Source organism: Alligator mississippiensis, chromosome 10, assembly GCF_030867095.1.
Source record: "Alligator mississippiensis isolate rAllMis1 chromosome 10, rAllMis1, whole genome shotgun sequence".
Lineage (NCBI taxonomy): Eukaryota > Metazoa > Chordata > Crocodylia > Alligatoridae > Alligator > Alligator mississippiensis.
Window position 1 is genome coordinate 9,284,146 of NC_081833.1, and position 13,299 is coordinate 9,297,444.

The 13,299-nt window shown below is 44.7% G+C and overlaps 1 protein-coding gene across 7 annotated transcripts in view; it reads right to left on the reverse strand.

The window, feature by feature from the left end:
- The window catches only part of RIMBP2 (RIMS binding protein 2), a 294,528-nt gene that overhangs the window by 86,355 nt on the left and 194,874 nt on the right, over nt 1-13,299 (reverse strand). The window lies entirely within an intron of this gene.

The window sequence follows — 13,299 nt, forward strand, 5'->3', positions numbered from 1 at the left end:
CACTACTGCTTTGGAGCAAGATACTGATCTCACTGTAAAGACTTACTTTGGTAGCACACAAACACAAAGCAGATGGAATTTGCTTTCAGCCAGGCCCAGAGGCAGATTCCCCCTGTGGAAACTGAGGCATGCGATATGACTCTCCATTAACCTCTAGCAACATATAGACTATGGCTCACAGTTAAACAATTCCTATCCCAGCCATGAGAAGGCAGTGTTACTATACAGCCTAGACCCACCCCCCAATTATGCAATCATGCAGTACCATGTTAAGTATGTTCACCTTAGGAAAATTTAAGCTTGAGAAATTCCCTAATTGATTTTTAACCTGGACTCTTGTTTCCTGATTTGCTTCGTGAATGTTCATCGCAAAGAAATACTTTGCTTTGGCTACTCTATTATCTGACTACTATTTATTATCACACAGGGGTGGATCCAGGGGGTGTGCCACAGTGCTGTCGCACCCCCTACCCCAGCTGATCTGGGTGCAGAGGAAGGCCCAGAATCACAGGCTGTGGCTATGTGGGGTGCCAGCACATAAGTTCTTTCTTCCAGCGTCTGCTCCCCAGCCACTTCCCCCCCACAGGTATCCCTCGCTAGCTGGGAGCAGGCACAGAAAGGAGATCCTGCAGAGCACCACCGCTGTCCCCAGCTGAGCCCAGCACCCTGTGTAGCCACATCCCATAGCCCCAGACTGGAGTGGGGTAGCAATGGCTGTGGGACTCCCCCAGGCCCAGGTCAGCCAGGTCGATAGGGAGCTGAGGGAGGCAGCCCCCACCCCTCTTCATGCACATCTGGTGTCCCCCTGCCAACCCACAGACTCCAGCCATGCCTTGCCCCTATTCCCCCATGGTCTGAGGGGCAGTGTGCCTCATTCCCCGTAGGAAATCCTGGGTCTGTGCATGTTATCACTGGAGATCCTAGTTTCCCATGATTAAGACAAGTCCATTTTCAGATAAAATAAACCCATAAAAATCCACGTTTTTCCACGGTGATCCCCCCACCCCCAGCACTGATTGGCTGAGCGGGTCCCAAAGGCAGCCCCACCCCTTTACTATTGATTGGCCCTTCAGGTGGCCCCATGCCTCACTGACTGGCAGAGAGCACTGCCAATCATGCAGCCCTGCCCCTTGATGCTGATTGGTGGAGAGGGCAGGGTTCTGTGGACAGCTAATTAGCAGTGTAGGAAGGAGGGAGGTGGCCGCCATCGTGGCGGTTTCCTTGTGTGCCGGAGACTTTCCCCCCCCAGTGGGCTGCCATTTTATTTTCAATTTCAAGTTTTAATTTCTTTTTCCTGGCGATTCTAAAGATTCTCTGTAAAGTTGCAAATGCCACATTTTTCTGTGTCAAACAGATTTTTAGGATCCCTGGTTATCATATACATGTGGCGCAGGTGGATTTGGGTGTTTGGAAATGACTGCAGAGTACTGAAAAAGTAGTTTGTTTTTTTAAGAAAAGCTTCAATTAATGATTTAAAGCAATATGAGGCAAGATCACAAGCAGAAAAATGTCAAGACGCCCTTTACAGATAGTTATCTTTTTCATTAAAGAATATGATTAAAGTTCACCTTCATAACATCAGACTTTCCTAACACCATGTGCAATAAATGGGAATAAAAAAAGAGACCTGCTCCTAGATTCCAATCTCCTCCCTGTTGCAGCTAATATAAAGACAGAGTTATTTTCCAGAACACACTCGGTGTACAAGCTCAATGCATTACTTATGGCAAGGAGGGTTTATATGGATACAGATAGGAAATTGTGGAAAATTGTGCTGGGGGGCGGGGGAAGAAATAGTACTGGGCTACCAATAGCCATACTGGGACTACCATCTCACTCAATGTGTACTGGATAAAGAACTTACTCTGGCTGGTCCTATGCATCTTGTTAGCTGAGTTATCATTATGTACTTTATGTGCAACCAAGAGGGGCAACAGAAAAAGGCTGGCTGACCCCCGTCTGGAAGCATTTGCTGAAGTGACAGTAGTATGCATCTGCAAGGTCCCTTTTGGGCTCTATTCCAGTCCAATTTATTTTTAAGGAACTGGTGAAAAACAGACACCGAGATCTTCCTAAGTCAGCAGTGATTTTGAGCATCTTAAGCCCTAGGCCTCCAACTCCAACACCTTAGGGGCTTCATTTTCAGAAGGTGACTCTTCCATATTTTCTGAAAATCTGACCTGAAGGTGTCATAATGTGGGTGCCCAAAACACAAGGCATCTAAAATCACAAGTCAACTTCCAGAATCTGGTTTTTGTTACATGACTTTCAATATGTTAAAATCTCTTCCCTGGATTACATATATGAAAGACACTTTTTGGGGGGTTAAATCTGACCATAACTCCAGCTCCCAGCATGCGACTGATGGTTCAATTCACTTAGGAATCCACCGGGTCCCTGTAGCAAACGTCCGCTTCAGCAACCTGGAAATAAGTCCACAATGTTTTGCTGTGCTCTGCAGAACTAGCTCTCCTCTTGGTACTCACGTGGTGTAGCTTGGGCGGAAATAAAGGGACAATTCAAAGTGGTGCCCGTGCCCAGGTCTATTAAATAGCAGAACAAGATTTAATATGCCTTTTGCTACCTGGAGTGTATGACTTGGAAGGAGACGACTGCCTCCTCATTTCCTTACCAGAGGGACTTCGCTGGCACTAGGTTTTTGAGCAAATTCAAGCAACGTTAATTAGTTGTTGGAAGAAATCAAAGCTGACAGGAATGCACCTTCATTTGTGGGCTAAGAAGCAAGGACAAAAGGGAACTGAGGGACCAGGGCTGGAAGTGGTGGACGAGCGTTTAAACAGAAACCGATTACAATCACTTCCCTCGCCAATAATAAGCAGCTGCTGAACAGCTTCTCCTGACAACAGTGACAAGCAGTAATTAAAAGCCTTGTTAGTGGTTAAAAGGCCCACAATTCATGAACAAAAACTGTCTGCCCTTCCTCTTCCTGGAGGTTGGACCTGGGCAGGCTGTTTACACAGATGCCGCTGTTGCTGGGACAATGCGAAGGAGGAGGAAGGCACATGGGCAAGTCATGCCTTTATACACATGCGTAGGGATCTCAGGTTCTCCCAGCTAGTGCTTTGCATGCTTCAAGTGAAGGGCTGCGGGTGAATATGTTGTTCTGAGCACATTACAGAGCAAGTTCATTTTAGTTTAGAGATCCCAGTCTGCTCTATTTTCAACAGGATTTCATGAGTCTCACACCAATAGTAAACGAGTGGGGGCAAGGACACCTCCCCGGGCGGGGGAGACAGTAGCATTCAAGCGGTATCCCTTAATGGAAGGACAGCACTGAAATGTCAGGTGCATGGGCACATGGGAGAACTAGCGGCGCTTTCTCTGACTCCAAGAAAAGTCTGAATTTTCCAATTCAATGGAGTCCGTTCTGCACTTCTGTGCAGCTCCGGACTGCACACCTCCGTGGGTTTTACAAACTTAGCTGGACCGGTTCGTGGGAAATATCTATTCATGGGAAATACCTGCAGTTCTCAGCCCGTGCTTGTAGTCCAGGATGATGAGTCTGATTCTGGTCTCGTTTACACGAGAGTAACTTCTTTGACTTAGTAGAGTAACTCCTGTTTTACCACGGTGTGAGGTCAGATTCTTGACCGCTGGGAGCTGCACTAAATTTCTTATGTTAAGGGCGACATTAGGGCAGAAGGATCTCAGACCACCTATGGGAATCCTAACCCTGTTAATCTGAAAAACCTCACACAGATCCAGTGGCCTCACTCTGCTCCCTGAAGATTTAATGGTAGATTTACTGTAGCGTGCTACTAAGGTTCACTACTTCCACAAAAACCTACTTTATCTCATATTCTAGGAAGAGTGATACTTAATATAGAGGTGTCAGATCAAAAGAACAAATTACATGTTGCGATGCAGTGTTTTCCACCTCCTCTCACCCCCAACACATGCTGTCTTTGGTCCAAAGTTTAAATTAGAGTATTTAATACCCTGAAATTCATGGCTTTTAGAGAAAGAAGGGACAACTAGATTATCTGGTCTGACCTCAAAGCACCTCCGAACTGTTTCAGCCTGCCCTGTTCTATTCAATGCTAAAAGTGGTCCAGCTGCTCATACCCCCAACAGTTTTTATCCCCCAACCCAAAGTCAATCCACATCTGTTTTGCCCCTTTTTTCCTTGCTGCTACTGGGGTTCTTCATCCACTTCCCTCAGACCCAGAAAGCAGGGTGGCAAACACTCTTCTTTTATCAGGATGGGAGAGATGAAGAGCAGAGAAACTCTCCTGTTGATCACAGGTGGAGGATGCAGTGCAGGTTTGACCTGCTAAATTCATCCTTTCTGTGCTCCCCTGCTGCAAAAACTGGTTCCTGTGGGAGGCATCTCTTATCCTCAAGATCAGAGGCAGGATTCCCATTACAATGCTTGGGGTGGGGTGCAGAAGACAAGTACCGCACTCTTGTCTCTTGGTCCTACGTAGCTCTACTTTTGCTTTCTTCAGCACAGGTTGCTTTTGGAGCCGTATTTACAGAATCGGCAGGGCTCTGCTTCCAAGTAGCCCTACCCCTACTACTGTTGTAGAGGAAGCTGAAACACCCCATTCTAGCCCCATCCCTCACAGGGGACTCACTATAGGATATAAGGTTTTGCAGAGGAAAATGGCATGCTAGATAACTGTGAGCACACGTGTTTAAATCCCTGTCTCAGGAGCCAAATTATTTTAACGTTCTGATATGTATAAACCATGGCTGACCTGAACATTGCCTTGAATGGCTTTCACATGTTTGAGCTTTGTTTCTGAAAGACAGCTAGGATTTGACACCAAATGGGGTGAAAATTTAATTCACACAAGAACACCGCGATGAAAGGACCCGTCGCTGGCTTTTGAAGACAGTGTGCTGTCACAGTGGACCAAAGGGAAAAAGGCGGCCTAATACATATCAGGAAAAAATCCTTATTCCCTGAGAGAGGCTATATTTAACTTTTCAGAGAGTGATGCTAATTCAGCACATTGCAGCGCTGCCTCTACAGCTGAGCTAATACAACCTAATATGACAGAAGTACTGCATTTCTTCCTGTGTGTGGAACCCAAACTAAATAAAGTTCTTCAAACTCGCTCATAGATGGGAGATCGTCTAGTCTTTTTTTAAAAACATGGTATTCCCAGGGTAATACAAGAAGCAAATAAAACCCGGTTAGCACTGCCCAGACAGTCTCTAGGTTGAGGGGCATTCGAAAGGCCCCAGAGTTCATTACTTGTATGGTGGTAGCACATAGGAGTCATGAATCAGGACCCACAGCTATGGCTCTGTTTGGACATGATTGTCTCCACGATCATATCAGTATTGCAATACTCATGTTAAACAAGGAGAAAGCTCTCCCAATCCAGAAATACTGAGACACTTACGCAACATGTCACTGAATTTTTTGGGAGGGAAGAGGCAGGAATACATGCCGTTGTGTCAAATAACCCGCTGTGCATTGCTTGCATATGGTCAGAACAAAAAGGTCCACCAGCGCTCAGCTGCTCCTGCTCCAAGTTTGTAACACGGCAGCACTAGTTCTCTACCGCTCCCTCACCCTCACTTAGACTTGTCACTTCAATATTACCAGGATGCATCCTTGCCTCTCTCTCCAGGGGGCTAAAAAGCATCTTCAGTGCCTAGATCATCATGACCAATTTGCCTTCTTGAATTTCGCATCTGACTCTTCCAGGGCAAAATGTCCTTGGCACCATCCCCTTCTACTGCACTGCTGGCATCAACAGCAGGATTCCTGCTCCCTCGACCCTCTGCAATTTCTAAACAGAAAATGCTACAAAACCGCTCCCAAAATAAATGCGCTCTGTGCGTATTTTGCTGAACTCACTCCCACCTGTAAAAGGTCCCCCAAAATGTGACTGGACAGAGAGGTTGCTTAAACAGAAAATTCCCTGTGCCCCCTGAGTGCCACACACATGGTCCTGAGCATTAATTCCCTGATAGTGACCTTTGCTTGTCAGCACTACGTAAAAGTAAAATGTGAACTTTTGCCCTTGACTGCCTCCTTCGTGAGTTCCTAACCTCCTCCATATTTTCATCTGTTAATCTGAGCATTTATTTGCTGCAAATTATAGCTGAAATGCTTATTTCCACTACAGGGAGTGGAGCAGGGTGGCCATCGAGGTACCTCAAGAATAGAGGACAACTGTACCCATCACCATGAACATCCGTGCCTCCCGCGGGCATGGTGGTGGCAAGTGGGGAGCTCCCACAGACGGCCACAGCAGTGTCGGTGGTGGGGGCAGGCTGAGCTGGGAGCTCCCACAGGCAGCCGTGGCCGTGTCACCGGCGGGCCAAGAGGGGAGCTTCCTCAGGCGGCCACGTCGGGGCAAGGGTAGTGCCCAGCGGCGAAAAATAGAGGACATAAAGGCATCTGGTTTCATATCAATACAGGACAGAAGAGCAGAAAACTGGACTGTCCTCTATAAAACCAGACAAATGGCCACCCTAGTGGGGAGAGGGGCAAACTACAGAAACCGGGAGGAAATAATGCAATGCAACCTACTACCAATGATGACTCCTTGGGGTGATAAAGCTCCTCCACACCAAGTCTCTGCACATGGGTTCACAGGGCTGTGAGCCTGGCTACTGCTAGAGGTCTTCCAGACACCCCAGCATTTAACCTGCAGCTGAGGCTGGGGCACATGGCAGGGAAGAGGGATTTTTTTAGAAACCAAACTCCCCAGAAGCAGACTGCAAATCTATCTGCAGATGCTCCGTGCAGCTCCAGCTCTGGAATACTGTCAAGAGACTAGCCCATAGAAGACAGTCTTCTGTCTTCAGACATCACCGCAAAATATCCTACGTATGGAGTATAAATCTGGAGACCCCACTCTGTAAGCAATTAGTTTTAATAGCTGCTGAAAATCATATAATGGAAATAAAAATTCTTCACATCTTTCCTAGTTGTCACTCATCCCAGGCTGGTTCTGTAGACAACTGAGCACTTGACAATCTTTGCTCAAAAAAAGGTATTAAAAAGGTTTAGGCATAGGAATAAAGAAACTAAAATGCTCTCTTAATCCATTCCAGCTTGATCCTACCATGTCATGAAAGAGGTGAGCTGCGAAGGAACAATCTGGCGACAGCACTCTAACAATAGCTCAAGGCAGGGAAAAAAAAAGTGGTTTTAGGAAGTCTTAACAATGCTTTATCTCATCAGCAAGAACACGAACCCCAAGAAATCTCAAAAAACTATTTTAACAAGGAAGTCTCCCTGCCATCCATCCTTTCCCATTTCAAACAAGAAGGATCCAACTCAGGCTCAATATGAATCACAACCGGAGCAATACTGAACTGAATTAAACCAACTGAGTACACAGACGTCAGGTGTGCATCTTTCTGTTCGGTGCTTCCTGCCTAAGGAGCAAGCGACTGCATAGTCCTTCACCTGCAAGAAAAGTATATGGTCCTCCCCATCAGTGCTTTCCTTTGAAGCCTGTGAAACTTAACTTGTTTTCCCATCTCCATACCAAAATCCCTAAGTGGCTAATAAGAACTGGTCACACTAAATAGGATCGTCTAGTTGCTTTCTTGGAAGTTAAAAATTCAAATGTGTATTCATGACTATTCAAAAGACAGAAGAAAAGAGGGGGAATAATTCAGTTGATGAAAGGGAGCTATGAGGGAGGAATCAGAGGAGAGATCAGAGAGGGACACTTTTGCTGGTTATAACATCTTTAGCAAATGAAGTGTTACAAATTGAGTTTACTTTTTAAATGTCAGCCTGCAGTATTCTAGGACCCCATATTTTTCAATATGAAGCTACAGGGAATTCAGCTGTAAGAAAGCATTTCACTCATTGAGGAGTGCTTGAGATTGGAGAAGCCATGAGCTGGAGGGTAATTGTGTGGTTTACTCAATTGAGTCCCTAGCTTTTCACCTCCAGAGCAACCTCTGAGAACTGTAAATGCCATGTGTTTTGAAATGATATTTGTACAAAGCCCAAATTAGATAATTTTAGCCATAAAAATCTGTCACTAAGGGCACTGTTGGGAGTTAGAGCTGGCTGAAAATAAGAAAGTCCAAGGTATAGCTGAGTCCCTTGCAGATCTAAATGAAGCTGAGCGCCAACAATGGAAGTCCTTCTGGGTATATACTTTTAAAGCTGGCTCTAAAACCTATTGGAGACAACGTAGGTGTAGGAATCAGCAAAACAGCTCATTTGCCATTGCTGAAAAGTTGATGGATGGACAACAAACTAAAGGTAGTTATTGTCAGAGATGGAATAAGCATAGTGAGGGGTAAGCCTTCTCACACTGCCCTGGACAACTCAACTCTGTTCTGACTTGGCGTTTCTACCCCTAAAGGAAGTGCCTGCTTTGGTCCATTGCTTACCGATGCTTACCGATGGTAGGGAAACCATTTCACCTCTGCTTGCTTGTCTCCCCCACTTACCTTTTGTCCCTCTATGCAGCAAGTCCTCAGTTAGGTCTGCCATGCATGACCGGGAGCTCAGATGTGAAAGCCTTATTTCTGACAGTCAAATTCTAGTTGCTGTGTACTCCTGACAGTGCTATTGAGACTACTGGAGTATACACATCAGTTATAGAGGTAGGTCTGAGTAGCGAAATTCAGAAGGCAGCCTGAACTCCTGAAGATTAAGTCTGCTTAGATACGGCGATCTGGGTTGGTCAGCCATGAAATTCAGATTCAGATAGAAATGTCAACAAAATTCACGCGTGTTCAGATTCGAGGTCCTGGTTCAGTGTCTTCTTTATTAGATTATGGCTGGAGCATTTTTAAATTAAACTACACAGGATGCTGTCAGCACACAAGTTCTCTTAATTTCCAAGCCCGGCATCTCAGTGGCAGGCGTGTATAAAAATGCCGAAACCTTCCACGTTGCAAAAGGAGATATCACTCTGCCTATGCTCTGCTCTATAGGAGAAAGGAGAAAACAAAACAAGACACTGCTGCTTCGTTGCAATCTACCCAATCTTAAGAAAAAAAAAAACCCAGCCAAACATGGGTTGCTTTGAAGGCTCAGTGTTGCAAATTCCAGAAAAGATCAATTTATTTCATGTGGGTTTCCAATGGATTTTGGAAGAAAATGGACAACACGTTCAGCTCCCTACAGTGGGAAAATTAAGCAGGGAGTTCTGCCCAAGACGGATGCAGTATGGAAAGCTTTCTTTCAGCGGTAAGAAGTGAATACTTTCAAACAAAGATGCTGCACCATATTCAGCTCTCGCGTAGAATAAACGTGTGCTACATTTCAAAGTGAAGCAACTGAGAGGCAAATATTCCTCAGATGTCCTTGATGAATTCTGCCCATGTTATTTCCTGTCTTTGCAAAACATATAGATTTATAGATTCATTGATGTCAGGGGCTGGAAGGGACTTTGCAGGTCATCGGGTCCAGCCCTCTCCGCTCTAGGCAGGAAGACAACTGGGGTATAGATTCATAGATGGTTAGGGGCTGGAAATGCCCCGGGGTTGCCTTCTGCTCAGCAGTTTTAAGTGCTATAATGTGCAGCAAGTTGTGAAACAAAAGCCAAATCCTGTATACGAAGGTAGGTTTTATAACTCGTATCAAAGTTTTACATTTCATAAACATTCATTTGTTTCACATGTGTTTTTGATGCGTTTCTAACAGTGGAAAGGCCCAGCTAACAACAGTCTGTATTTTGACACCTAACTTGATGAAAAGCAAATTACTGTCAGTTCACTTCGAGGAAAGTCTAGTTTGCAGCAGTTTCATGGGCCGTGGATTTACATTCCATTTCCTTTTTAGCTCTTTTTTTGTCTCTTGGTGCTATCTGTCTCTTGAATCAGGGAAGTTCATCCCACACGTCTGAGTCTCATATCCATTATAGGAGGAGATCAGGCAAAATGCCCCTGGTGAAACGAGTTTTGGTTTTGGGTCTCAGTCCATGGCAGGTGTGAAATCCGGCTTACAGTAGCATAACACATCATTCAGCAATGTAGGGAAAGTTCTCAGTTTTCTTTTCCCCCAGAAGCCCAGGAAGGAAACAACACAAAAAGTAAATTGACTTCCAGCCCTAGACAAGATATCGCTTCGTGCTTATAGAAAACATGACACTGGTTTAAGGCAGCTGGGAGTCCATCTTACCCCCACACAGGCCTGCAGTTTAATTTTCCATTTCCACGACCTGCATTTTTTATTTTGCCCCATTAATTGAGGTTTGTTCCATTGGTGCCGACTGTTCACAGGCAACTAAAACGCTGACAGTCTGCTTCGCAGCGACATGCATAATAGTTAAGTCTGTCCCTTGTCTAGCAAGTAACTTCAAAGCTCAGGACTCTTGAAGCTTCTGAGATGATCGAGTTTATGCAACAGCAAGTTTGCCTGACATTCCCATTGTCCTCTGGTTCTGTCAAAGGGTGGTAACTGAGGGCACAGCCTAGGATATACTTACACCGGTGTAAAAAACGAGTGTACACAAGACACACATCCCTATGCTGGTGTAATTTATACACATTTGGTTGAGAATGACCCTGGGAAAAAAAAATTAGAGCTGCCATCTCTCTAAAATGCATCATGGGGTAGCCAGCTGTTCAAGGCAAAACCAGCTGTTACATGTTCTCTGACACCGAGTGCTATAGCAGCATACTGTGTCTGGTTATCCCAAGATAGCTCTACGTCTGTCCAATCTGGATCCCAGTGGAATTTACACTAGTGTACAAAATAGATAACATGAAAGTTACTCTTTGAATCCTTTCCCGATTCCTATCTGCTAACCTGAGACGTGCTCTTCATATCGCACTCAGCATTAAATAAAAGCTCAGGAGTGGGCTTCAGAATGCAGAGACCAAATGTGCAGCAGTGAGGACGATGATCAGAGATACAGGTACCCATTTTTATCATCAGAAACATCTCCAAAAGCCCAAACCACCTTCCTCTGAAGTCAAAAGCCCTTTGAGTTTGCCAGAAAGAAAATCAGCTACCAAGGGTATTGCAAAACCTAATTTTAAATTGGTATCTCTGGTAGACAGAACTGACATCAGCTCAAGCTAGGCAGGATTCTTCACAGGAAAAGCTTGCGTGCTCCTCTGTTTGTTCTCAAAAGAACTCAGCCCCCCGCTTTGTATGTCTACCTCACCCTTTTCTCAGTGCATCCACCCTTCTTCTACTGCAACTCCCCTTCGCACGCTGCTTCAGCCTGGGCTGGGATTTTACACCCCCAAACAAGCAGCTGTCAACAAAGTTCAGCACTAGGTCACTGTTCCACTCTGACTGGCTGGACACAGTCCTTCCAGACTGAAAATATGCCTGGTATACAAGTCGTGTTGATAATGAGATCTCATTTCAAATCTATGGGACGACCAGCTGGACTACCAGCCGTGCACCTCCAGCAGTGGTACTTCTAGAGTACCCAATTTTTTATTAATATCTGTACCCTTGGGTTGTGCAACTGTTAAGAGCATGCTTGGCTATTATGGCAACAAGTTTTCTACATCAGTATATAGTACCTACATCTGCCGTCATCCATGACCCATTCCAAACACTGCTGCTAAGAGGATCACATTCCCAACTCATCACAACCTTTCTCTGCTTCCCTCTACCCCATCTGACACAAGCTCCTTATCTTTAAGGGCCCTTCTAGGCCTTTCTCTATTTAATTCTGCCCAATCTATCAGACCCAGTAGGAGAGAAATTCTCTTGTGCCTTATCTTCATTTTACCCTTAGAGGTGCATGATCCACATTATAATCTGTCTGTGACATGCACTGCAAACACTCTGAGATAGAAGTTCCTTTCTTTGCTAAATGTCTATGCAGCACTTAGCACAAGGGGGCATAGTTCTTCATGGATGCTCATAAACACTATTAAACCAGTGACAATACTTGCTGGAAATCTTAAGAAAAAGCTCAGTACAAACAAAGCCAAAGTTATTTTTTCAAGACCTTTCATTTCTTGGCATCTTCCAGAAAAAAACTTAGGAGCTACTCATTATGACTCTTACATTTAATCAAATTTTTGTTAGTGCAGTGTTATATTACATTATACATTATATATTCCAGTGCAGTGAAGGACAAAGATAAGAATTAAGGACATGTAAAGGTTAACATCTCCATGCAAAATGAGCACAAGAATCACAGTTTGACCCTAAATTTGTATCATACAATCTGTGCTTATTTGGACATATCAAAGTAAATTGCTAAAGAAAATACTTAATAGAATATTGTCTTTATATTGCAGATAGGCGCGCAGAGGCCGCGTCTACACAAAATGCAGTAGGAAGCATGATGCGATGCTACTGGGCAGTCAGAGTCACCCAAAAGCCATCCAGCAATGCTACTGCGCAGTAACTCCACTTACTGGGTAGTCATTTAGTACTTGTTTGGACAGGCACACAGAGGCTGCGTCTACACGAGATGCTGGCTGCGCAGTCGTTACTGTGCAGTCATTTAGTACTTGTTTATACTGAACTTTGTACTTTGATGTGAGCAATACAAGCGGACAGCTAGATGCACAGTCAGCATCTCACGTAGACACGGTCTCTGTGTACCTATCCAAACAAGTACTAAAAGACTGGAGTTACTGCGCAGTAGCATCTACTAATAGCTTTTAGGTGATGCTGACTGTGCAGTAGCTCATTACTACTGTGCAGTAGCATCACTTCATGCTTCCTGCCACGTGACACTCCTGCACAGCAGTAACGAACTACTGTACAGTCAGCGTCTCATGTAGATGTGGCCAGAGATGCTTCAAAAATGAAAAGTGTGGTAATATGCAAATGAAGACAAATCCTGGTGCTGAAGAAACGCACTAGTTCCTTCACTGGAATGGAAGTAATGGTATATGAAGTTATATGTTGCTTAAACAATGTAATGAAATGAGAACTTCATATAACGTTATGCAATAACTTGCCAAGCAGACAGAATAGTGTCCTTAACAGTGAAATCCCAGACTGAAAGAATCAAATACGTGATTTAAAATAAAAAGGAGAAGTTGCTCAAGTTTAAAGGAATCATAGAATCATAAAATTAGAGCTGGAAGGGACCTCAGGAGGTCATGTAGTCCAACCCCCGGCTTGAAGCAGGACTATATCCAACTAGATCATCCCAGCCAAGGCTTTGTCTAGCCAGGTCTTAAAAACCTCCAAAGATGGAGATTCTGCCACCTCTCTGGGTAACCTGTTTCAGTGCTTTGCTACCCCTCTAGTGAGAAAGATTTTCCTAATATCTAACTTAAACTTCCCTTGCTGCACCTTGAGGCCATTGCTCCTTGTTCTGTCATCTGCCACCACCGAGGACAGTGCCTGCAGTGGAACTCCTGCATATGTACGCTCCGTACATCCACAAACTAACTGCAGCATGGATG